This window comes from Passer domesticus, chromosome 3 (genome assembly GCF_036417665.1).
Source record: "Passer domesticus isolate bPasDom1 chromosome 3, bPasDom1.hap1, whole genome shotgun sequence".
NCBI classification, from domain to species: Eukaryota; Metazoa; Chordata; class Aves; order Passeriformes; family Passeridae; genus Passer; species Passer domesticus.
Genome location: NC_087476.1, coordinates 27,039,974 through 27,065,615, shown reverse-complemented (window position 1 = coordinate 27,065,615; position 25,642 = coordinate 27,039,974). Strand labels below are relative to the sequence as shown.

The 25,642-nt window shown below is 36.2% G+C and overlaps 1 protein-coding gene and 1 long non-coding RNA gene across 8 annotated transcripts in view; one reads left to right on the top strand and one right to left on the bottom strand.

Annotated features, from left to right (window-relative positions):
* The window catches only part of EYS (eyes shut homolog), a 797,842-nt gene that overhangs the window by 612,651 nt on the left and 159,549 nt on the right, over window positions 1-25,642 (top strand). The window lies entirely within an intron of this gene.
* Window positions 16,159-18,808, bottom strand: LOC135297974 (uncharacterized). Of its 3 annotated transcripts, XR_010359922.1 has the most exons (4): window positions 18,553-18,797; window positions 17,421-17,561; window positions 16,806-16,955; window positions 16,159-16,593 (listed from the first exon to the last, which is right to left on the bottom strand). It is a non-coding gene; the product is annotated as an uncharacterized LOC135297974 (long non-coding RNA). The 3 variants fall into 3 exon arrangements; XR_010359920.1 differs by lacking the exon at window positions 17,421-17,561 and having other exon boundaries at window positions 18,680-18,808; XR_010359921.1 differs by lacking the exon at window positions 17,421-17,561.

Genomic DNA, 25,642 nt, shown 5'->3' with positions numbered 1-25,642 from the left:
CGTTTGTCACCTAAAATTAATCTTCATTGCTCAGTGGTGAGTGCTACAAGAGTGCTTTCATCCAATAGAAAGGGAGGATTTTATAGATAGGGTATGAAGGGTAGATAGTGTACTCTGCACTGCCCATTTTTATTTTTCCTTTCTGTATAAATAAACTTTTTTACTTTAACATTAAACATATCATTCTTTCTTTATTAGCTAAACTGTATTATCTGCTTCATTGTGAAATTCCCTCACGAGTGGAAAAAAACTGCTATGGCTCTGCTTTAGCATGAAAGCAGATGGTGGTGTATTACTGGAAAGTTCATAGCAATAGTTTGGAATATCAGTGTCTTGCATGTGTGAAGACAGTATATCCTTGACTGTTAATTATAAGATTAACATTTTTTAAGTCTCCAAAATTTTTAGTAATCCATACAAATTTTATAAATTGTTCAATAAAAAGTGTATTTAAATGTCATGTGTTAAAACCAGAAAATCTGTTGAATTTGATTTGTTGCCTGCGTATATTTTGTACATTACTTAAAGGTCAACTCCTTTGACAAAGCTGCAAAAATAACAGTAAAATAGAAGGCTGTTGCAGGCACTGAGGTTGGAACAGTCACACTAAAGACTTTGCTGCATTTGTTCCCCAGGATACACTTGCTGAATTCCTGATTTGTTGAGAAACACTTGATAATATCACCCTGAACATTAGAAGTTTCTTTTACATATGCTTTTCTAGATGTCATTCCTAATTAAACATTTCTGGCTTGTGTCATTGACTACCATAATTCATCTCAGACAAGTATCAGGAGTTTTGTCTTTGGCTTTGAAAAGAAATGTATTTGGCCCAATTTATTTTATTTCGGCCATATTTAGAACAATCTCATGTCTCCAGTAGAACTATTTATCTCCTTAATAACATTTATACTGTCTCTTTATGATTTAAAACAAGTCTGTGACATTTTAAATCAAAAAGAAAAGTGAGCCAGTGAAAATTATATCAAGAGGTTAAGAAAAGACGATTGCAATTTCATCTCCACATTCAGGTTTCAGTTTGATGCACCCAGAAAGAAAAAATGGGATGTGGTTACCCCAAAACCTCTCTTTTTCCAGGGTTCAAGGGTTCTTTCACTCATTTTGTCCTCCTTCAAAATGATTCATACCTTGTAAGACTCTGTGAGCAGGAAAAAATAATGTTTAGAGATTTCTATAAATTCCCAGAGTCATTAATTTCATGTCATTAACCTCAGCTTATATCTAGACTCGTGAGATACCTATTGATGTCCCACAGTTGCTATTTGTGTATGTAAAACTTTCAAATGAACTCTCCAGCTTTTTGCACTAGATTTGAAAAAATGTAGTAAGGTTTCTCTTCAGTCTTTTTTCTTTTAGGGAATGGGGTTGAAAATTAAGAACACAGTAGGCTAGTTAAGAACAATGAAGTATTTATCCAGTAGTTAACTTTGTATGCTGGATTTGATACACTAGTTGAGATTATAGCAATTTTCATAGGAAATAGCTAGCCATTCCCACAGTCTGTTCCATTCAATATAATTCAACAGAAATATTATTTGGATGCGCAATGCACAAGGAAATTGTATAAATTAATTTTCTTCACTGAACTTTCACTTGAGAATATAGTGCATTTTAATATCAGACAATGCAAACCTTGTGAAGTGTAACTTGTTAACACTTTATAATACCCTGTGTCTATGAGTAATCATATTAGCTTCACAGTCTCTGGACTTAGCATATGGTCCTTGCTTGTTTCCCTCCTAGCTCACAAAACATTTTCAAGATGTCTGAAATATCCCCAATGCAATTGCATCTTGTTCTATCAGTTTTACTTTAAGGTGGGTTAATTTGCTGAAGTGTTTTTAAACCAAAGAAAAACAGGATTTTCAGGGAAAAAAAAATGAGATCACAAGGAAGAGGTGAAGCAATTTTAGACTAATCCTTCTTATGCTCTCCTGAACATTTTTGTAGAATTTTGCCACTTCAGAAACAAGTGTAAGTATGAGCTTTCATACAACTTAATATTACATTTTCATCCAATTTAGATATTATGTCCCAGATTCAGTGAAGCATGTAAGCTTTACATATATTTAATTTTAGGAGTGTAAGGAACCTCTGTGATTCATGGGATTTATGTTCAGGATGCAGGCATTCTACTACATCAGACCCTGATTTAGGATCTCTCCATTCCGTTACTTGTTTGGTCACTCATATAAGCTTATTACTTAAAATGAACCTGCATCTCAAATCCCTCCAGAGGACTTAACGAAATTGTAAAGGGATGTGACAGTTTTCTATGATTGTTAAGACTAAATATGTGATTAAACCTTAATTATACCTAGAGGAAGGATAATCAGAAAGAGCTGAGATGTGAAAAGAGCTCTTCAAAGCACCAACAAAATCTTAAAAACTGCTGTCCCGCTGCCTGTAAAGTTATTTATGATTGCTGCTGCCATCTACCCACAACCAATGAGCTCCAGAACATCTGTAGAGTCTACTGCTATAGCATATAATATAGAGCTCTATGCTATACTGGAGAGCTATAGGGTTCTCTTATTTAACAGAGATGTAATATATATTTCACAAGTCTGTTCTTTGAAATAGATTATGGAGCCTGTTGGGCCTAAGTTGTTTTCAGAGATTGTGGTGAAAAAAGTTAATAATTATAGAAATTCTTTGTGGAGTTGTGTGCTAGTACATCCTCTGTCTTTTATTCACGTCCATTCAACATCCAGTCATGTGCCATTTAAAATATTTTAAGTGTTGTTTAAAGTTGCTAATTTTTATTCAGATTTTATAAAAAATTAGATAGCTGTAGCATTTTGCTATAAGGATTTGCATTAATGAACATTTCTGGAAAAAACAAATTATAAAAGCAGTAGACAAATCTACATCTCCTCATCACATGGACCAGACCTGTGAAATTTTGCCATTTCTAGCATTTGGCTTTTGAATCACTATTTCTTTAATGTGCATGGATGAATGTTTTCTTGTCATAATAATTTTTATGAGAATTGTAACAATTTGATAACAAACTCTATTCTGGGCAACAGATAGCAGAAATTGAAATAATGATGCTTTTACAATTTGCAGGGAACAAGCTTTCTTCCCTTAATTTTCCACTCGAAAACGTCAGTATAAAGTTGGTTCTTTCTAAAGCTTGCAATGTATTAGGCTGCAATGTCCCAGTCCTTTGAGTAATTTTTCATTTGAAGGTAATCATTGTCATGTAAGTGACAAATACTTGCTTTTTTTCTTGCTTTACTTCTCCATTTATGGCATTTTCTGGGAAAAGCTTCTTTCAGTAACTCCTGAATTGGAACCATTTGTTCTGTTGTGCTAACTTGCTTATAATCAAGTCATCTGCAAAAATGCTGTGTCTCCCCTGGCAGTTTGGCAGTGCTTATTTTCTGCACTTGACTGAGTTCTTCCCCAAGAGATACTGTGTAATAAAGCAGGTGAGGTATTAAATAATATTTTTGAGCTTTATTATGTAACATGTAAGAAAGAGACATAGAAGATTGTGTGTGCTTCTACAGCACAGTTAATTTAATAGTTAGTTAGAAATCATCTGTGGTACTGAGTTAGGATAACAGTATGCTTTACCACCTTGACATTTTGATTTCAAGAATGTTGTGATTGAAAACAGAGGGATTTTCATTCCTTCACACAGGGTGTGAAGCTGTGGGTGTGCTCCCAGACCACTCTCAGGAACTTTCAGCTAGATGAGAGAGTGGAGTGAACATCAGGATTCTCTAGGTACCTCAGTAAATTGTCCTGCTCAGGACCATATCATCTGGCCAATTCTTTCATGCCACCTCCCAAGGCCAGTGGCCAGTTTGGAAGGATGTTGGCTACTTACATAATGTGGCTAAAGAGAAAATGGCTTTGCTGTTTCCTGGCCTAAAATTTCTGACTCAAACATGAAACCCCACATTATTTCTAATTAAGGGTTCCTGACACGTCCTTTTTCATGCATCTTCATGGAACACTGGTGCCTGCATTTACATAAAATCTTAAAATGCTGGCATTTAAAGAGGAGAAAAATTTATAATATAGGTGTTACGAAGTTTCCATTATGAGGCTGCTCAAGCCTCCTAACTTCTGAGGAAGCCACTTATTTTATGTAAAATAAAATCTTGGTTTTCTTTCTACCATTGCACTTTCTTTATATTTTAGTAATAACAGTTTGTGGTGATAAAATAGTCAAGTAAATATATAGGCAAGCAAAAACATTTTAGTGATTTAGAATTTTAGTAACCCAGGATATCTAGGATTCAGAAGGTGAATTTCCTAGTAGCACAATATACTTATATACTTAAGTTCTACATGGATGTAAATAAGTTCTGTTCAGAACATGGAGAGGTTCAAAACTTGTCAACATATAGAGTCTCCTTGTGTTTTAGTGGAATTACTGAAAATAGTGAATACATCATCAAACAGAGAAAAGGAGTGATACATTGCCCAAACAGATTCTCTGTTACATTCGTGCTTCAAACAATGACTTCCACAAAAGAAAAGAAGAATCCTATATGACTTGTATTTCTCTATGTCAAGAATTCTATTTAATGGATTTTTTATCCCTATACAAGACAAAAATCAAACTACTGTATTGTAAGCAAACAGTAAAAGACACTTGGATATCTAATACTAGAGAAAATATGCAAATATGAAAAATAAAACTCAGGGAAAAAAGAAATACAAGAGCCCTATTAGATTCTACCAACTAAAATGGAAAACTATAGATTCATCTGACTGCCAAAGCTATTTTCCAACATGTGGCCTTATTCTTAATATTATCTTAGGGAAATTGTAAATGAATGGCTTTCTTTTTACTCATATGTACAGTTGGCTTCAGAAATTGGTAAATGTCAGCAAAATAAAGAGCAAAAATCAATCAAATATTTCTATGAGTAAAATGTGTACAATGTGTACAGCCACAAGCTTTTTAAATTTATTTTAGAGTTTGACAGCAGAAGTCCAGACCCTCTTGTATATCTGTGTCTTCACATGCATTTTCTTGTATTAAAGGGAGTATGCTACTGAGTTTTGGGTTTTTATGCAGCACAGTTACAAAATTTAGAAGTTTTATCTCTGTAGGTTTGTCTGAGGTATAAATTATGGAGTTGTTGTAATAGGAAAAAAAACCACATAAGGTGGGAATGTTCTTACTAAATACATGTGAACTTCATCAAATGTCTAGCTAAAAGCATTGTAGAATTACTACACAGCCTTCTCTGTTTAGAGATTCTTATACAGGAGTTTTACAGAAATTCCTATTAAATTAATTCTTCCCTTGATATAAAAGCATTTTATACCACTCATGAAAAAATTAATGTAGAGAAAAGGTGCAGAAAAAAATCAAGAATTTCCATGCATTAAAAAAATAGAGTATGAAGGGACCTTTCATTCTTTGTTCTTTGAGATCCAGCAGACTACATAATTTTCTTCCTTTAAAGTTGAATTCAGAGACACTCAAGAGAGGTACTGAGAATATGAAATTCATTTCTGGATAATCAGAAGCAGTCTCCCATTTTTCGACATTTCTGGAGACCAACCAAGTGCAATTGAGAATAAGAGAAAGAATGTCAGCCCAGATTTAAAGCCTGAACATTCCCATGAATAATGCAGCCACTGATGCTTGTGGGTCTAAAATTTATCCAGAGATGCTGCAGAAGCAAAAGATTTAAAAGAAACAGTAAAAATACATTTTGTCAGAACTGAACATTTTGATCCAAAATATTGGCTCAAAATGTGTTTCTTTCAAGGGGCATCCTGGAGTCTTGTTTGTTTGTTTTGCTTTGTTTAGGATTTTAGGTCCATTAAAAAGGTTCTTAAGCCTTTGGTCCCAGTTAGATATGCTAAAATGTTGATAACATTTAAGAAAAGAAGGAGGGAAGAGGATAAAGGGAATTACTACTGTGCACTTAACAGCAGGGAGGACATATTTGTGAGGTTGTGTGATAGGGCAGCTGAACAATGAAAATATTTTTAAAATACAAATCTAGAAAAGGAAAATAAAATGAGCAGTTATAAAGAAAAGTAGTCATCGGCATTGTACTTAATCCAGCTGAAGTTCCCCTAAAAGGATAAAGAAAAAATTGTCACAGCAATGCTAATAAAAGCTCAGAACTCTCTGAGGAAGAAAATGACTGTTTTTTATTTTCCTTTTCCACAAACTCTTTCAGCTTGCAGTGTTAATCATCATATCTCAGAGCAGGGAATGCCTGCCACTTTGTAGTTGCTAAAAAGAGACTTCAAATGGAGATTTACCAATCCCTGCACCTGTTTGCATTTTCTGTTACCTGTGAAAAATACACCACATGTTTTCCGTATTTCCAGAACCACAACATTCTTTATTCTTTCTTCTGACCCCAGTAGCAGAACTTTGAAATCCTGCTGCATTGTTACAGTTTCAGAAACATTAGATTAATACTTTCCTATTATATTGCTGTAGCTTATTTTTCACATGAACAACTTGCCAAAAACATACAGGACTCTGTAAGTAGTGCTGAAGCTTACTTGTAATAATCAGTAAGGCTTAGTCACTCTCTATGACATTGTTTTTTATAAGTTCCGGCAATATCTTCATTTATCTATGCCACGATTTTTTGCTCATAGCATGGCTATTTTCATTTTCTGCTCTAAAAGGTGCTCCCTTTACAAAAAGTGTCTTTCCCCTAAATATTTGATTCATGAGTCTTTTAGAAAGTTACAATCAATATTTGTCTACTAAAAACCAAAAAGTAAAGGAGAAAAATGCCGAAAGCATCTATGACAATACTGGGAAATGTCATTACAAGTAGATTCTTTTTTGAAACCAGAAATGTTTCTTACTGACCCTGACCAATGCTGTTTCTTCTTTTCTTCCTTACTGTTATGTTACAGACCCCATAATACTATATACTATATCCTTTTTTATTTTCTGGCTTTGTTCTCCCAAATAGCAATAAACTGTTTATATGCTATTTTGTATATTTATAGAAAACACAAGAATCTCTAAATTTCAACTTCATAATTGTTTTGTATTTTTTCCTGCCACCATTTGTTGTTTGTTTATTCTCCCTCATTTTTGTTGTAGCTTTTACAGTCCTTTTTGGCTTACCAACCTCCCCAGGGCAGTGTGAGCAGAAATAAAAGAAGCTGACTCAGCATGTCTTTTTTTTTTGAGCCCCAATATAAAGAAAGGGACATTTTTATCGTCTTCTATTTGACAATTTCTTTGTCACAGAATTACAGAACCTTTAGGCTTTGAAGAAACCTCTGGAGATCATCCAGTCCAACCTTCCTGCCAAAGCAGGGTCATCTAGACCAGGCGACACAGGAACATACTCAGGTGGATTTTGAATGTCCCCAGAGAGGGAGATTATGTGACCTCCCTGGGCAGCCTGTTCCAGTGCTCTGCCACTATCAGTGTAAAGTTCTTCCTCATGTTGAGATGAAACTTACTGTGGTTTCTTTTATGGTTATTTCTTCTCATCCTGTCACTGGTCATCACCATAAAGAGCCGGGCACCATCCTCCTGACACCAGAATTTGAGATATTTATACGTATTTATGGGAACTCCTCTCAATCTTTTCTCCTCTGGACTAAACAGGCCCAGCTCTTGAAGTGTCTCTTCATAAGAGAGATGCTCCAGACCCCAAATCTTCTCTGTGACCTCTGCTGGACCCTTTCCAGTACCTCCTGGTCTTTCTTATATTGAGGAGCCCAGAAGTGGACACAGTAGTCCAGCTACCAGAGCCGAGTCACTCTTTCATTTGTAGATTCTTCCACTCAGGTGGAAGTCTCCTTTCTGGTGTGTGGCCACTGTTACAAACTTGCATTGCTCTTTTGCTAATCCGTGGAAAACATTTCTGATTTCCAGTGCAGACCAGTTTAATTAACTAGTTAAAAGTTAAGTTAATTTTACAGATGCAGCAAAGCATATGTGAGCATGTTGTGTACCATCTGCCACACTGCTTTCAGACGCAGTCTGGGCCATGCAGCACCCACCTAGAGTAGCATTTCTCTGAAGTAAGCCCCTCATTTTGCATGAGTCGGCAAGAGATGCACTCTGTGATAAAGGTGCTCACTCTGGTTGTGGCTACAGGTGTTTGTAGTGGTCCTTGTGGTGGGGAGGGCAGGTCAGTAGGATTACTGTGTGCGCCATGTAGTGGGGAATGTAGGTGAGAATAGAAGTGAAAGTGAGATTCTTGGCTACTGATGTGTTATTGAATGCTAAGCAGATAAAATGCTTTTACTTTAAATACTCCTTCAATATTCTTCTTGGTTTTGTGTGCTATTGACACATAATTTGTTTTCTCTGTGGTTGTCTATAATTGATAATGAAAGTAAATTTGAAAATGAGATAATACTTACTAAACAAAATCTCAATTCAGTTATTTCTTGGTAATATTTCCTGGTATAAATCTGGGTGCAATTTCAGAACTAGTAATGTTATTCCAAGTCCTACTTGGACTGTTTTTCTTAAAAGTCCTTGAACATTTCCATAACATCATCACTGAATGAAGACTGAACTATGGAGTTTCTTTCTTTTTTTGTGGAAAATATGAGTGGGTTTGGACAACATGTGTAGAAAAAATAGTGGGTTTTTTTTTGGAAAAAGTGAGTTTTCCAGTTAACACTTCACTATGCAGTATTGTGAGGTCCTATTTACATCCTTTTCCAACCCTGGGATGTCTGATCGTGCAGAGCATTGGCTTATAAGAGCCAATATGCTATCATATCAAGCAAGGGGCTCAATTTAATTAGCAGCCATTGTGATCTTTAAATTTTTTTTGCGGGAAAAATGGTGAAGTGGAAGGGAAGAATTCCATGAAAATTTAGGGTTGAAATTTTGTTAACATATACACCACCTAAAGAGACAATGCTAGGAAATAATTGGAGAATTTGAATAAAACTCTGAATACGATCACTGCTATCAGACAGATTATTTCAGAAAGTATATCCAAATACCTATGTTACAATTTGACACTAGCAATCACTGTGCTTTATTCATTCTCTCTTTGACCATAAAATCTATTGGCCTATACTTTTTGTTCTGATGGTTCCATAAGCCATTCTCTGGAAAACTGCAGGAGCTTGTTGCTTATTTTCCTTGTTTTTGTGACCACTCGACCATCACACATATGATACAGCAGAGAATAGACTCCACCACCCAACTTAACTTGGTGCTCTCTGTCATATCAGAGCTGCAACAAGGATAAAGGAAAGAGGGAAAGGATTTAAGGAGGAAGAGTACATATATACTGAGATTAACTTAATCACTCAGAGACCACAAAAATAGTTTTCTTTGGCTATACATAGTGGATTATAAAGCTGAATCAAAGATAGCGAAGAAAAAATACCCTCATGAAATTGGATTATATGAGAAAGAGTTTGACTTGAAAGAGATAAATTTTGGAGATAGATGATGTCCTGTAGAATTGCAGAATTAGTTTCCTGAAGCAAACTGTTCAATTGTTTGATATTAACAGTAGAAAGGGTACTTGCACTGACAATGTTCAGTGTAAGGGAAGAAATAACAAAGCCAAATATTCTGAAAGGAAGGTAAAATGAACTGTCACAAATCAAAGAGTTCAACTGTTTCTCAGTCAACACAGTGTATTTGAGGAAAGAAAGAAAAACCAGATAAAAAAGTGAAAAGAGCATCCTTGCCTCTATCTCCAAGTACACCTAAAGTCATTTCACAGGGCAAAAACCTATCCATAGGAGCAGTTTAAGCAGACTATGTCAGGACATTAGAAGCAGCTCAATGCATGCTCTGTAATAACTGATTTTCCAGTTATGGATGTATTTTATTTTCTATTGTAGTCTGAAAAAATACAGTGCATGACACAGAAACTGTACTTTAAAATAGCATAGGAGACTAAAAATCAAGTTCACCTGTATTCTTGAATTAGCCTCAGACTCATTCTATGACCTTGGAATTCTGTTCCCTCACTGCAATTCTTCCTGCATTTTCTTCTGCAGTTTTGTTTGGTTGTTTTTTTTTTTTTGTTTGTTTGTTGTTTTTTTTTTTTTTTTGTGGGATTGTGATGATGTGATTCTGCTTGTTAATTAATAATTCACTTGTCCATTCTTTATCTAGATGGGCTTTTAAATTTCTAGTCTTGCCTCAAGGAGATTTTTATTTACATCCTTTCCTAATCATGGGTTGTCTGATAATTCAGATCACTTGCCTTTGAAATTTAACACAATATCATAAAGAGCAGGAAGCTCAATGAATATTAATTCATTGATTATTAATGTTAAATTGTGTTACAGGGTGCTGTAATCCATCAAATAAACATATTTGACACCAATCATATTCCACAATGGTTAATTCTAAATCCATTTTTTCCAAAGGATTAGCAGATCACCCAGAGGGAGTCAGTGTTCTTGTAGTCCGAACCCACTGTCCGTAACCGTCAGCACAGACACGCTCATTCTGACAGTGCCTGTAATAGAAACATCAGACTGGGGATACAGACACTTCTGATCAACAGTTTTAAATCCTCTACCCAGTACCTAAGACCAGCCACAGAGGATCTGATTCATTATGTATTTTCACAAAACACAAGCTTTTTGTTTCGTTTCTCTGGAACAGTCACAAACATGTCATCGGTGACTTTTTTTTTCTTTATTTTCCTAGAAGAAAATTTCTTTCCTCAAGGATTTTAAAATTCAATACATTAATTGGAAAAAGTAACTTTAGGATTCATTTGCACTGAACAGTTTTAAAATATAAATTTTCCTATATTAACATTCTCCATATATAACCAGTATCCATAATTCATTCTTGACAACAAATCCTTTTTGTTATTAATAGCAAATATGCCTGTCTAGTGGTTACATAAATGTACTTTCTTTCAGTTTCAATGGAACTGATCATACAAATAATTTTTAAAAACCTTTATCTTGGTGCATCCTTCCTTGGTGATTGGCTTACACAAGAGAAAACATCATCTTACAAGTTGGATACACATCATATACTCAACATGTTAAGAAACCCGAAGAAGCTCTGATATGTAATTTCTCTGGAGAGAAATCTAAATTCAGAGTTTATCTGGTTTGGTACAGGTATCAGACTCTTACAATGGAAGAAAAACCAGATCTCATACTTATAAGTATTACTTATCTTGCTATATGTCTGGTTTATGATACAACTTTTTCATATCATATTCCAGACTATGTTTCCTTATTAGCCTTTTGAATCATACTTTGACCAGATGCTTCATGATTGCTCCATTCTATGCATGTCCTTATGATCAGTGACAGATGGTCATGCTCTGACTTTATCTGAAAAATCACTTGTCTTGAAGCAGTGTGTGAAGAAATCATAAATAATGTGATTTTATTAGCATAGGAATTCACACATTTGGCAGAATTACTACCATCTGTGTGCATTAGTGCAGCATCATGCCTTGTAGGTCAGATCTGATTCATGCCCTGCCAAGTTTGAATAGAAATTGAATTACTCAGTATTTTTCTGTGTAAGATCATGCAGACAGGCCTCTGTATGTCTATCCAATTGTTGAATACAAAAAATATGTTATTGTCAAGATTTTCATGTATGACTTCCCCCCAGAGGACTCTGATTATGATAGTATATAAATAAATACAGTAATTTTATTATATGCCATATTCTCCATGTGGATGAGAAGAGGTTTTGTCTGGAAGTTGACCACCCCAAACCAGATTATGTTTCCTTTGACTTAGCATCAGGTCTACAGAAAACCGTGTAGAAAACTTTAGCAGATATACTCTCCTCATACCATCAGTAGAAAATCAAAGGCTCTGTATGATAACATATCTTTTAAAGACTTGGACATAGCTTTAGGTGTGTATATATTTAGGCTCTAATTATTTCTTAAAACATTGATGCTATGCAGGATTCAAATAGTTGTTTTCTAGAGTTCAATTCCATTCAGCTCCCCTCCTCAACATTCTGCTATTCCACTTGAATCTCTGATCACAAAACAAAGCAGCTCTGTAAATAGACAATCTTTTACAAACATCACAAACAGGTTCACTTGTGTCCATCAGAAAGCCATAGGACATGCAGTATTAGGGATGCTTTTCATGTTATTTACAGAGATATCTCAGTAGGTTTCTGATTCCAGTGAGGTTTTGTTACCTTCCATTATAGAGAGCTTATTAAAACTGAAATAGAGCAATTAGGCATTAAATTTGGTCAAAGATTGTTTGGCTGCTACCAACTTCACTATTTGCGAATTTGTTTTTGTCGAACAAATTTCTCCCGTCCTTTCTTAAAGCAAAATTATTGGCAGTTTTGATTCAAAAGGCTAAGTACTTAAACATATTAAATTCAGTCACTGCTAGGAACTTCATTTAACATTTTCAGCCTATGGAACTGTCTTAAATGAGTGACAGCATGATCCCTCATAGAGCTAACACTAAAAGTCACTTGCAGTGTGACTAGAAAATAGATTTCTGAGCTGTGATTGCACTTTACTTGTCATCTATCTTTACACAAAATTGCCATTTAAGTTGTTGAAAGTAATAACGGGAATACATTCTAATGCAAAGTTTTAATGTATCAGTATTATATCCTAATTTTTTTTCTTTCTCTGTTGTAAGAGCTGCTAACAGCTCTCACATATTCTGTTTTGTTCTAGTCTTCTGGCTTCAAAAACTGAAATCATCCAGATATTTGCCAGTACTTTCTGCAGATGTCTCAAAAAGGAATGAAAGGCAAAGCTGTCTGAACTCAGTCCGATAAGATCATTTCCATCTGAATGAAAACTTGTTATTGAGTAGTCTGTCACTTCAAAGTCTCTTAGCCACCACGCTCTGGTATCACTGGAGTATGTGTTCAATTTGAATATTGATACAACAGCTGCAGGCATCTGTTTATATTTCATGAAAGCTGCTGTCATTAGATCTTCAAAAGGCTGAGATAATATTTCTCTGGGTTTTTTCTCTTAGCATAGAGTACAACAATTTTGTGGTGTCTCTTGCATAAAAAAAGTTCAAATAAATCTTCATACAAAATATACACATTATGTTTGAGTCATTAGGGGAATATACAAAGAGGCAACACATTTTGAAGCATCTAATGTGAGGTGATTAATTTCTTTTTTTTTAATGCATGGTCCAGAAATTATGAGAAAGTTATCTACTATATAATTGACATTATGCAGATATTTGAGCAGTAATTTACAGAACTTGCTTTTGACTTATGTGTCAGTCCTAGATGAAGTACTGTGTAATAGGGTAATTTTTGCTACAGGAGCCTGTTCAGTATTATGTATACAAATTAAACACTTGATGAAGAATTTTCTATATTAAATATGCAAATTAAACTTCAGGAAGACATGTAACTGAATTAGCATTGAGAAGTCCTTGGTATTCTGTAACTTACTTGGAGATTGCTTCAGAGAAAAGCCATGAAAACTTCTGCCCAAGAGAACAAAAGTCCTTAGCTAAAGTTTGATGAGAAAAGTATTAATAATAGTCACCAAACCAGGGTAAAGCAGAACAGTAAACTTACTCTGCTTTGGTACTATTGATTATGGCCTCCTGAAATGCTTCATTATCAGCCAACTATGCACTGCTTATAAATGCATTAGAGTTTTGGGACAAATCAGTCATTGTTAAAATTGGCAGTTTAGTCCCTAAAGACAGACAATGTGCAGAGCCTCGATGTGTGTGGTCCCTTAGTAACATCCCTCTTGTACTTCTACTACTTTCCAGATTATTTTTTTACAGACTATAAAGTATCTTATTGATTGAGTTCTGAAAGTTGTAAATGTGATTTATGAGTTATATTTGATTAAAAGTGTGGCTGCTCTAGGAGACTCAGGGATTTCTTCCCCCTGGTCTAACACTAAGTAAATCACTTAAAACCATTACCTCAAAGAGTATGGCCTTTAAAAAGACTAGTAAAAATGGAAAGTTGCATTGGAAAACCATATAGGAGAGCTTTATTTTAACCAGAGTTCCAGGCAAAAAAAGATGCATGAGGATGGGATAACTAAAACACTGCAAACATTACTCACTAGAAGGTAAAGTAATGCAGTTTTCCCAGCAATTTTGTAAGTACAGCAGTTTGAAGATAAAGTAAAACTTGACAGCTGGGTAAGTAGCTAAGTTGTCACTACTGCCACTGTCCTTTTAATTATGCTTTTATTTGATGTGCAGTGCTATGTATCCTGACAGGAAGGAAACTTTATCTTCTGAAAAAAAGCAAACTGGAAGAAGACTAGCTTTTAACCAGACAGCACATTTTCCTAGCTTTTTAGAAGTAAGTATTTGTCTTTCAGATTGTTTATGTATGAAAGAAGAGATCTTTACAGGCTTTGGAGTTGCAATGCTTTTAAGTTAGAACCAAGGGAACATAGAGTGAAGATAGGTGATGTGTGTTGGTGTCTCTTCTACTAATTAAGATTGGGTGTTTTGTGAGTGCCCACATGACTTATCTCTTGTGGCTGATATCCAGTGAGACTATAGTCTGTAGGTTTAAAAGAAAAATGTCTCTCTCTTTATCTTCAGCCTATAAAATTGGCTAGAAGACTGTGCTTGCTCTACAAATTGATCAAAATAATGTGCAATGTACTGCAACTTCTTTCCCATGTTAATAATTTTTCCTAACAAGAATCATTTAGCAAGAACTATATTTCAAGTCTTTGATTTAAAGGTGTGAAGGATTTAGGAAACTAATAATTAACAAGGGTTGAAAAAGCATATTTATAAAGTGATTGGATCACTTTTCCCCAGTATGCATGAACTTTCATCTTTTTAATATAACAATTATATTAGTTGCATCTTTCTTTGACACAAAATGCCAAAGCTGTACTGATGTAGCAAACAGTTACAGCAACAGAAACATTTAATGTGATGAAACTTTTAAGCATGTGACAAATTATTGCTGAACTTTTAGGCATACATTCCTATACACTCTCCCCCTTAACATCCTGTCCTCAAATCACTGACAGTTTTACATACCTCTTAGTTCAAACAGAACAAAAATTAAGTGCTTCCTTGTTTTGGATCAAATGTGTAATTTGTCATTAAAATACTTAGCCTGAACTGCTGGAGGGATAATATTTAGTCAAACACTAGTGTAAAGTTCCAGAAAATACTTTCTTACTTTGCTTAGATCCATGGACTTTCTAATATGACAAAATTTGCCTTAAAAGAATTGCATCGCTCTTAAGCATGCTCTTTTGTTTTCCTCAGAAACTTCTGCATTTGAAGTAGGCTCTCGAAAAATGTTGTACTGAGCTTGCTCAACAGAGGAGCCTAGAAAACAGCATCAATAATATTTGAAAACACTTCAGTTCTAATTAGTTCATCTATAAAACCTGTGCTTCATTATGATAGGAAGAAACCTATGGTAGCACAATCCTACACAATACAAGCCATGGTAACTCACTTTTAGGCATGTCTATATATAAATATATATATATAAATATTGACTGCATGCAGTTACTCATCCTAGCCCCTCTATGCAAAGGTGTAATTGTGAAAGTGAGCTCTACAGGGTGGACAATTGTCTTGTCTTCTTAGCTCAAACCTACCAGCAGCTCTAACTAATGATGTCAAATTCCTCAGTGTAATTTCAAAGAAGCAGTGAGGTCCCACAGATTTAGTTTCTCAGGCTTGAATATCCTCTGCTTTTCTGATACTTAGGATTGTATTTGTGATATTAAGCTAAGTCTTCACTAATGCAAACAGAAATCTGTAAGCCTTAATTAAAAAAAGACTTAACCGAAACTCTGAAGGGGCCTTCAATTTGATCCATTATTAAATAGCTTAATTTAGATAGTTTAGGGCAGGGGTTGCAGATACAGGCCCTGATAATTTTTTTCTCATAGTCTCGTGATAATTAGAATTAGTGATGTATGTTAGCTATTGTTACCAGATTTCAAGAGAATGGCTTGAGATTTATTAAAAATTCAAATGGCTTGAATGATTAAAAATTCAATGGCTTGGATTGTTATAACAATGGCATGAGTTTTCCAATGTCTTCTGCTCCTCCAATATATGAAAAATGTGCTACTCACTGAGTGATAGCTTGCATATATTTTACTCCTACTGTTCATGCACTGTCAAAAGATGTGTTTCAATTAATTAAGAATGTACATTGTGTTTTTGTTTATCCATCATACCTCTGTATAGCTACATAGGTACTTTATTCACCATACTACACTCCAGGCCAGATGTAGTCAGTTCTACACCTGTCAGGCCACTGTCCTGCCTGCTAGTAGAAATATTCAGCAATAGATCTCATCAATTATGCTCTTCCTATTTCGCTGCATCACCAAAACTCCAGTCTGTTCTGGATCTTCTGTAAACTTAGTGGTTCTGACTTCACACAGCACTGTGCAGAGCCAGTTTTCTGAATGGATCAGTGCCCAGCCAAAAGGGACAGCAGATAACACAGTTCTTTCCTTCTCTTCCTCATTCTTTCTTGTGCAGGCATTGTAAATCTGGGAAGCAAGACAATTGTAAAATCCTTAAAACTGAGGAGTTTTCTGAAGTAACTGTCCTAATATCCTCTTGCACATTTGCTTTCTCGCCTGCTTGGATACCTTTGTCATTGCTTGCCACTGGCAGAAAGGATTCACCAGCTGTGTTTGTACCCTACAAAAGAAGAGATGTACAAAAGAAGTGGAAATATTTTTTATAAGATGCTAAAGGAATTTAGGAAATATGAAGGTGCTCAGTCTTAAATCACCACAGGGTTATTTTTCATGGACATTGCAACTCAAAAAAGTGTGTGTAAAGATTTTTATTTACCCGTCTGTCTATACATACTCTTTTCAAATCTGAAAACACAGAAACTGTAAATGTACCTTAGCTGTAACAGCGCAGGACACTGAACACTTCTCCAGAAAATGTTAGACTTTGATTGCTAAGATTTAGACCAGCGTCTTCAGTGATTGAAACTACTCTTCTGCTGAACAGTCTAAGGGAAGGCAGTTGTGAGACAACTGCACAGAAAACTATAGAAACAGAATGGGAGACAGGCTTAAATCAAGACTTTAAAACCAAGCTCAAACACTGAAAATATTGATATTATTTTAAATTATTATTCCTTAAGTAAAAATAATTCATTTGACAATATTACATACAGCATTTGTCTATGCAGTCAATTAAAGCTACAGTCAAGCTTGTACCATGGAGAGAGCTGAGTGTGAAAGCAGAACATCTTAGTGATGCCACACTGGTCATAGACTTTGCTGAAAACATACTTTGCAAGGAATTTAATTATGTCAGAATTTTATACAATCAGTGCAGTACAAGCAATCACTTTATAATTGTCAGAAAGTCCTTTTCTAGTAGCCTTTCCTTGGGAGCACTATAAATAACCAGTAAATTGGGATATAAAAGCATCTGAGACTGAGCTGACATGTGGAGACCAAATGGACGCAGACACAGGAGCAGTGCTAGTGCAGGTCTGTCCTTACCACTAATGAGGGACCAGCCTCCCTGCCCATGGTGGGGGAGAGGGGACAGTCTCATAGAGGAGCCAGGCAGATCAGAGTAAATGCTCCTCACAGAAAGCTCTGGCCCCTCGGCAGGAGTACTGATGGTGGTGGCGGTGGTGTCTGGGAATAAAGTTTGGAAAGGAGGTGCGACAGGTCAGGACAGCATTCCCAGCCAGACAGAGTCCCAAAGCTCTTTGTCCCTCAGTGACCAGAGCTCCTCTGTGTCACAGAAACAGAGAGGGAATACCTGGCTCTGACTGAGCCACATTCCCATGGCAGATGATGGCAGGCAGCACTCCCCACCTCTCACTCTGGAGGATTCTCCACAAGATTGAAGCTGCCTTTAGCACTGAGAGACAGGATGGGTTTTTTGAGAGTCAACAGGGTTTAATCCATCCAATGGAGAGTTAAACTCAAAGCTAAAACCAAGAACTGAGTTGTAATTGTTATCCAGACAGTAGTGTGTTCTGTTTGAGCCTGTTGGGCCATTGCTGAAGGTGTAGGTTTCCTGACTGCCCTGATGTGCAGGACTCTTCATGAGTGTAAACACTTGAGCAGGAACACTGCTTTTCCACTATATAAGGAATCCTCTTATTTAAGAGGATTATTTGGAAATTGTCTATTGTTTCGTGATGCTGAAATGGTAAACTCGCGGGTGAATCTTAATTGTTATATTTCATTGGATTTTGTTTAGCCCAGATCTGCATATATTTCACATTGACATTATTTGGATTCCTTTAACACTAAAAATAATAAACCAGGAAATTTTGTAATGAGCCCTCATTTCATTGAGGCTGCAACATCAGCCTAAGGCAAAAACAACAGAATTCTTTCATTATTACTTTAATGTAACACTCAATAGAAGCAAAGATGCAGGAAAACATCTTTTTTGACAACTTTTTTGTTTTCAGATACACTTTAAATACTTGAGATATACAGAAGGATTAAAAGATAAAGAAAGGTGTGAACATGCTTGAGGGTCATGCAAGGGACAGCTCTTACATTTCTGATAAAAACTGAAGTTTTTAATTTATAGCAAAAAGCAAAAAGGGATAATCTACAAGTGCTTTATCTCAACTTTATATAAGAAGATTCGTAAGTGTCACCTTACTTTTAAAATCACTTTCCCCAATTGCACTGCCCTTTGCTTTTGTTGTCACTCTAGCCCAGGCTGCCAAATACAGCAGGCTTAAATTATCCCATGGTGATGCAGCTGCTGCTGGGAAATTTTGACTTACTGTCAGTGCCAATCTTCACTTAATAGTGAAGCCCAAACAAAACTGAAGTCTTTCAACCTCTGGATCACTGTTCTCTTTCCAATGGTTGTGCCATTTTTCTCTCATGGGCATAGGTCATTTTTCATAAAGTCTCTGTGACATTTCACCTTACAAATATGCCGAAGTTAGCTAACTGTGCATGACTTCATAAAGGAATCCATTGTCTCACAAGCATTTCCAACTTGCTTTCAGGTAAGATGAACACAGACTATAATATTGAATGTTTGAAGAAAATTTTCACTCTGTCTAGACAAGTACATTTTAGAGTATGTTCTGAACAGTTGAAAAAGATGGTTAAAAAATAAAATACAGGTCCATCAACAAAGAAGGGATCTCTAGTGTAAGATGTGGATATATCAGGTTATGCCATCATGCAGATGAAAGATTTGCTGATTCTGACAAAATTGTAGGTGACTCTTTTAGGACTCAGGGCCATCAAATGAAACTTGGCAAGCAATTTTTTCACTTGAACTCTTGGGGGAATATGATACAGTAATACTTTTAAACATTCTCTCACTAAATACCCCATTTTTATGATGCAAAACTTGGTGCACTTTTTCTTTGGTCACTTTTTGGATAATTTTTTGAGAGAGTTTCTATGAAAAGAACTTATTGCAGTACAACATCATCCATAGAAGTTTTCCACTCAAGGAGGAAACTGGCTCTTATCTCCCAGTAAATGAGGTACCATGAAATAAATATGCTGTAACTCATTTTGTGATGTGCCTTCTGTTACGATTACTTAATCATAAAAACTTTGCAGAAAATAAACATCTCCAACTGCTGTTAATATGTAGAAAATACTTGAACAAGAGAAAAATACTACCATGCAGAGTGCATCTCAAAACCTACTGGCCGTCATAAGGCACCTCAGTGTTTGTCATCACTTGCATATACTTCATATCTAAATTGCCATATTGTTTTCATTATTTATGTATCTGGTCTATGATTTACCCATAAACTTAGAAAATGATAAAGTGATATGTATGGAATATCCATTAAATATGTCCTTTAAAAGAATGACAAAACAACAAAACCAGTTGCTGACTTTCATTTTTGAGTGTTGTTCTGTTCTATTTCCACTTGTTTTCAGTCTTCCATGTCATCAGTTCTGCCTGATAATGCAATTTTTATTTATTTGGTGGGGTAAAGTATATTTTATTTATTACAGTGATGAACACTTTGTATTTACCAACATATTTTCTACTGCTTGCCTACTTAGGTGTCAGGTTCCATTTCAGGGCATCTGTCAATAATTTGAAGAGAGTACTGATGCAACAATTCTTCTTCAGGAACAAATGCAGATTTTGTTCTTTTGATGGGAATCTATCTATTTGTAACCAGTTAATTTTGCTGACACAATGCAGCCTAATATAACTGTCACTCAAGTTGACCAAACATCTAGGTCAAAAAAAGATGAAAAATTAAAAATAAAATCTATTAGAAGTTTTAAGTGTACTTTCAATAGCTTTTGGCAGTGTCTGTCTGCAAGCCAAACAGCTAATTCCAGTCCTAACTAATACTTCGCTGCTACAGCCATATACTTATGTGACAGAAATCTGGGCTGCACTGTTAATAGTAAAATTAATGTACTTAGTAGAGTTCTTTTAAAATGGAAAGAAAGAAATTGTGATGATATTTAAAAAACAGATCATTCTTAAAATTTATTTATCCTTTGCAATGGCAGGCTGTTTTTCAGGATTGAAGTTTCATGTAGCAAAACTGTAAGTTCCCTGCTTCTTCTCCATGAGTGAGCAGAACACTTTCAACAAGTGCACTATCAGTACTAGCATCCTAGCCAATTACTGACAGTAACATTTAAAGCATTTATCTCTAGCACATGGCAAATCTGCCTCCAAAATAACTGATGGATTTAAAATTATTCATAGTACAACTTGTTATGGTGTGATACTGATGATGAATCATAAATTAGATAGCACCACCATTATTTTTTTTATTTGTATGTAGATCATTGAAAGCTCAGTGATGTCCGCAGTGCCATGGTTAGTTGGTGTGTATAAGCAACTTGAGATTGGGCAGCTCTTGGTGCTGTGAGTGTGTGGCAAACAGAGCTCTGCCTCCCTGAGCATGAATGTATGGTGTCACCCAATCTACTTCCCAGCTGCTTTACATACAACATGGAAACATCAATTGTCTGGACATCCCTCAACAATTCTCACTCAAGTGATGAGCGTTGAACTAGATGGATCCTTAAACATCCCTTCCAACCCCAGCCATTTTATGATTCTAAGTGTGGATGATTATTATTACTTCTGCGGAATAAAAGCTAATTGAGTCTAGCCAGACTTAATCTATGAATGTTAATTTTCTTATTTTCTTATAAATCTCTACAGTTAAATCCTAGCATTCTAGAAGCATCTTTTGGAAATGAGTCAGATTTTACATGGTCAAAATTTTCAGGTTCTTTTTCATTTAAAAAAGTGCTGAACAACTGAAAATATATTTTTAGTAAATGTGTGACACGATCCGTCCTAAAGACATGATTCGTGAAGGTTCTTTTTCACTGATCTCAAGGTGCAAAAACTGACATGACAAGGGGATTTTGCAGTAAAATCAAAACAGATGTACTTTTATTGAATAGCCACAGCAAAGATGTGTTAGAGAGAAGGGGAATGAAGAAAAGGGAAAGAATAAGGAAAAGAAGAGAGGAAAGGCAAGGAGGTGTATAGCTACCAGACCTGCGGATGACAAAGTCCCTCGAAGTCCGGTTGACGAAGAGCCTGTTGTCTTCACGTCAGGGGAGATCTCCAGGGTATCAGTCAGTTCTAACCTCTTTTATAGTCCTTTTGAAATGGGAGAAGGGGACACATTTCAAAATAGTCTATTGATAAAGGGTACAAAGAGTCCATCAGTAGTCCATCAGCAGCAGGTGTCGTCAGCAGCAGACGTCATAGGCAAGAACCATTGTCTTCTCGGTCCAGTGGTCGCTTGCAAAACTTGCTTCAGTCCCCACGCACGCCTTCCCTCACCCTACAGTAGGGATTTCAGTCTCAGTCCTTTCAGGAAGAAGAGGGGAGCTTTTCCATGTAGGGGTCGCATGTCTCAGTCCTTGATGGGAGAACCTTCTCCCATCTCAGTCCATCTGTCATGGTGGTTGATGTACGGTGAATGGAGGGTCTTTTAGTGGTGACCATCGAGAAGGTCATTCCAGAGAGAAAGTCCAGCCAAGTCAGAAGGGTGGAGAAATTCCAGCACTAGTGTTGCTAGGTGATGCAGGCGAAGGAGAGCACACTACCCCTCCTTGGGTGCAGTGTTCCATGAGTTGAGCAAACACACCCGTAGGCAATAATCTGTCTTGGTGGACTAGACAGACCTGGATTTTTTCAGAACAGGATCTTTTCCTTTCCCCGGTGGTCTTGGCTTTCATGATGATTGAGAGGCAAAAAATGAGGGAGGTTTCGGACAGACACTCACATTGTGAAATAATGCCCCACTGATATCATGATACAATACCTATCCCACCTTTAAGTGTTAAGTAGAAGTATGAAAATAGAATAAGTCTGGAACAAAATTTATTATAGCAAATGTTAGTGGTCAATTTACATCAATATTCAATGTTATACATGTAGAGATTGGACTGCAATATCAGCTGTCTCATAACAATGACAGAGACTTTCTCACACAAAGTTGTGCTACTAAAATTTCTTTGTAAAACACAGAATCCTGGAAAAAAAATGTTGCAATTTATTTCTGTTACTTCATGTGACAATACACTCACATAAATATAGCACAATTTTGATTATCTGAAATATAACCAGTGCAAACCTCATCATATTTGAGAGTCTTGTGGGGTTCTTTTGTATGAAAAATTCTGATTGGGACCATTCCAAAATACATTATGCATGAGACAGTAAGAATTCTTAAAAACTGAGTTTATCAATGATAGCCATTGGATTGTAATAATATAAAATATAATCTAATGCAGAAAGCATTCATTAAGTGAGAACAGGACACAAAGACCATAGAAGATTCTGCTGAGTGTGTTAGGAGTTATTATCATTATTCTTATTTGGGCTTAATGAAGCCATCAAGGGTGTTCTGGTTCTTTAGAAGTCCATAGTTTCCACATGCCAGCCCAAGGCAATATTTATTTAATGGTTTGTATAAAATTTTAAATCTCCAAATTTTCTATTTTCTAAAAGACTGAACACTTATTTAGCTGTTGAAAGCATGAAATTGAATGCATGAAGCAAACAACATATTTTTAGATATTTTTCAAAGACTCGGTAAACCATAAGTCTACTGTCTAATTTTTCTCCTAATTTATCCTAATTTAGGATATTATTGTAATCCATGGTGATAAACGTTGATTCTGCAATGCTCTCATTTGTATGATTTAAATTAACGTGTTTCACTCTGCACTAAAATGTACTAAAAGGAATCATCATTCATATGATTAGATCTTATTTGAGGGCATAGTAATGAGCAGTTGAAGAACAGTAACATTTTAAGCTAATACATCTAACTCATAAATGAACATGAATATAGTATCAGCATTTCCACTACTTCTAAAATTGTAGCTCATTTGGAAAAAGATTTTCCTTCTGTCATTTTAAAATTAACAAGTTCCTATTCTGTCTATGTATGTCTTCTGGAATTCTTTTTCAGATGAGTTAGTTAAACTTCAATTCTTTCATTAGATGGTAATATTATTGAGAAGAATAAAAATGCAATGAATTGGGGCCTGAATTAAATTTCATTTACAGATAGAGAAATTAAGAGTAGATGTGTCTGGATGAACATGAGGGTTTTGACCAGGAATTTCTCCCATGACACCAGAATGCATACTGTGAAGAAATAATTGAGGTTTCAGGGCTTCTTGAGCTCTTATGCTGGTAGAAACCAGTTTCACAACAGATGATACTGTCTTTTATTTCTTTTGACATTAGAAATGGTGGTTTCTTAACTTTTGCTATGCCTATATACTTTTTAGTCATCAAGATGTTTTTTAGTTTGTTGTTGGCAACAGTAGAATTTCTTGTTTTCTCTCATTATCCTCAGCAAATGTGCTGAAAGTTATAACAGAGTTTTTGAATTTTCAGATTCTTAAGATAAATATAAAGTTTTTCAGAAAAAAAAAATCAGTTCTGGAACTAATATCTTGTCTGCTAGAAGAGTGTCCAAAGAACTATTTCATGGAATTCATATTTTCCCACAGGTTTTGCTGCTTCAAGGACACTGTGTTTAGAGAGGAAAGAAGCCTTCAGCCTAACTGAAATAGTTTGAGATTCTTCTGCTTGTATTCTTTATGTAGTGCAATTAAGCAGTGAGACTTTTTATTTGTAGGAAATTGTAGATACTAGAAGTTACATAATGGTGTGAGTGACATGACATCTGAGTAACAGCACCAAAGGGACAAGGGGTGGGTTTTGTGTAAATGGTCCATTTTCATTAAGTGCTCTGATTATGTTATTTTACTTTTGTATGTGGAATTTTTGTCTTGCTTTGTTTAGTTAGTTTTGTTGATGTGAGTGTAGGTTCTGTGATGAATGTGGCTTTTTGCTAATAATTCATATATATCTGATTCACAGGGTGGAATGTATTGGGTTTGCATGGCCAGAAGGGGGATTACAGGGGAGGTTTCTGTGAGAAGCTGCCAGGAGATTCCTTCAGAGCCAATGCCAGCTAGCCAAGACAGCCATCCTGTTGGCAAAGGGTGGCCAATTAGAAATTATGGTAGTGCCTTTGTGATAACATATTTAAGAAGAAAATAAAAGGTTATTGCTCAGATGTAATTATGGCCAGAGGAGAGTGGGGTGAGAATATGTGAGAGGAACAGCTCTGCAGACTCCAAGGTCAGTGCAGAAGAAGGGGCAGGAGGTGCTCCGGGTGCCAGAGCTGAGATTCCCCTGCAGCCCCTGGTGCAGCCCACAGTGAGGCAGCTGTGCCCCTGCAGCCCATGGAGGGCCATGGGAATGCAGAGATCCACCTGCAGGCTTGGAGGAGCCCCACACTGGAGCATGTGGGTGCCTGAGAGGAGGCTGTGACCCCATGGGAGGCCTGTGCTGGAGCAGGTTCTTGGTTGGGACCTGTAGACCCATGGAGAGAGGAGCCCATGCAGGAGCAGATTTCCTGGAACTTGTGACCCCATGGGGTATCTACATTGGACCAGCCTGTCCTTGAAGGACTGCACCCCATGGAATAGCAACCCACGTGTCAGAAGTTTTTAGAAGACTGTTGCCTGTGGAAGGGACCCTATACTGGAGCAGTGGCAGGAACACCTTGTGATGACCTGACCATAATCCCCATTCCCTGTCTCCCTGTGCCACTGTGGTGGGAGGAGTTAGAGCTGGGAAGTTATTTCTAAGGTCTTATTGTACTTCTCATTATCCTACTCTGATTTTTTTTTCCACTATTCTATTAGTGTCTCTAATTAGAGCCTGTTTTGCCCATGCCAGTATTTGGTGAATCATCTCTTTTTCATTATCTCCACTCAAGGACCCTCCAGCTGCAGAGGGGAGTGATACAGAGGCTTTGGTAGGTGTCTGGCATCCAGCCAGGATCAACTTCTTACACATGGGTTCAAAGTACAATATGTATAAATTCATGAGATAAAGGTTTCTTAGGAGACATTAAATGTAGAGAGAAAAATCTTTGTCCCATAAAGTCTACAAGCTGCAAATCATTGAAGGCTGGCAGAATACTTTTCAGAAGCATCACTGTGTACTTGCTATGTTTCTCTCTTCCTCTGTGACGTCCACTCAGCCCCCGTCATAAAAAGAATCTCTCGAGTTAGGCTGTGGCTGCACAACTTCTTCTTTTGACACCAAGATTTCAGCTCAGCTCATATACAAGTTTCACCTGTGTAACAACTTGGCAATTTCTAGGCACAAAAATTCAGATCCCTCCTGCATAATTCTCCATTTGGAAATCCCATTTCTGATGTTTCTCTTAGCAGGGCTT